Here is a 1,892-nt window from a genome sequence, read left to right as displayed (position 1 = left end):
ATCCACATTACATCAGTTGTGTGCAATTATCTTTAACTGGCGCATCCATCTACTTAAATTCCATTTTCACATGATCCTTCACTCTCCACTCAACTCTTTTGTATTGTCTTGCACAGGCATGACATGTTAGTGTAAATGCTACATCTTTCACATTTATTTAGGAAAAATCTCCTACTGCAAGTACAACGCATAATCTGTGTTAGTGAAACTAAATTCCTATCATCGACCCTGGACTTGCCAGGAACCTAGATTAGATTTATACTTGGGTTTAATCTAGGAAACATGAATGTTATTATAAGGAGTTGTGTGCCTTCTGTACATAATACTAACGCCCCAACGCGTTGCATTAATTTAAACGCATCAAGGCAGAACGCAGCACTTACACTTTATTCTTCCAATTTGTTTTACTTTATACACTCCTAAAGCATCTCACGATAGCATGCGATCAAGTTTTTGGCGTCGTTGCCGGGGAATTCAGCAATAAGAACTAACCAGAAATTCCGTTTGTATTTGTTATAGAGGCACTTCAATTAAGGGAAGTATTACAAGCTACGTCTAGGCTTGTGAATGTGTATGAACAGAGAGAACACTATTGAGTTCAAATATGACCCTGAGATTGAACGGACCTTCTAGCGTAGGAATCGATCCAACCATCATCGAAGGTTAAGGCAACAGCTACTCAGATAGCAAGAAAGGGAAAGAACAATGGCGGAAGAACAACAAAATGAGCAACTGGCTCATGCTGCACAAAACCCAATCCTGATGGCAAACAACAGCACGCATCCTATGAGAGAATACGTGACCCAGTGCTATATGATTTCTCTCCAGGAATCATATATTCGACGCCTGATAGAACCAGGTATGAAATGAAATTTGTTATGCTCCAAATGCTCCAGACTGCTAGACAATTTGAGGGTAGCCGTGGCGAAGATCCTCATGCTCATATGAAGTGTTTCCTGGAAACGTGTAATTCCTTTGTGATTCCTAGAATCACACCAGAAGCAATCAGGCTCTCCTTGTTTCCCTATTCTTTGCGAGACGACGCAAAGCAATGGGTGAGTTCATTAGAGCCTGGGGAAATCATCACATGGGAAAAGTTGGTGGAAAATTTTATGCAGAAATACTTCCCACCTACCACCAACGCGAAGAGTCGTTGAAAAATCATGAACTTTGAACAGGAAGACACTGAGACCTTGAGCGCTGCATGGAAGCGTTTCAAGGGCTTAGTCAAAAACTGCCCGAACCATGGACTACCTTTGACTATTTAGATAGAGATGTTTTATGGCAGACTAAACAGGGCGTCACAGATGGCAGCAAACGCAGGAGCAGCCAGAGGACTGATGGACAAATCCTATACTAAAGCTAAAGAAATACATAGCCCAGAACAATGCAATGCTGAAGAGCCAGGCGTCATCAATTAGAAATCTTGAACTCCAGGTGGGGTAGATTGTAAGCGAGTTGAAAAGTAGGCAGCCAGGCGTTCTACCTAGCAATACAAAGACACCTAGGAATAATAACTGTCACGCAATGACGTTGCGGAGTGGAAGCTGTCTCTTATACACATCTAGATGTGTATAAGAGACAGGATTGTAAGCGAGTTGAAAAGTAGGCAGCCAGGCGTTCTACCTAGCAATACAAAGACACCTAGGAATAATAACTGTCACGCAATGACGTTGCGGAGTGGAAGAGCCCTTGCAGAAAGAAAGATGAATCCAAGTAACAATAGTCCTTCGAAAGAATGCATTACATGTTTAACGAATCAGGAAGAGAGAATGCCAAAAAATACAAGCCATTCGAAAACCAGCACGTCTAACGTGGGAAAGTAGGAGGTGCCTCTGAATGCACCATTCCCCAGGCATCTGATGAATAAGAAAGATGAACATCAGTTCAAG

General features: G+C 42.1%; 1 non-coding gene across 1 annotated transcript; it reads right to left on the bottom strand.

Moving 5' to 3' along the window:
- Window positions 1-1,148: 1,148 nt before the first annotated feature.
- LOC120084354 lies at window positions 1,149-1,252 on the bottom strand. Its single transcript, XR_005483713.1, has one exon. It is a non-coding gene; the product is annotated as a small nucleolar RNA R71 (small nucleolar RNA).
- Window positions 1,253-1,892: the final 640 nt, after the last annotated feature.

The sequence above is a fragment of the Benincasa hispida genome, chromosome 8, assembly GCF_009727055.1.
Source record: "Benincasa hispida cultivar B227 chromosome 8, ASM972705v1, whole genome shotgun sequence".
Lineage (NCBI taxonomy): Eukaryota > Viridiplantae > Streptophyta > Magnoliopsida > Cucurbitales > Cucurbitaceae > Benincasa > Benincasa hispida.
The sequence above is the reverse complement of the archived record's forward strand: the minus strand, read 5'-3'. Positions and strand labels throughout refer to the sequence as shown.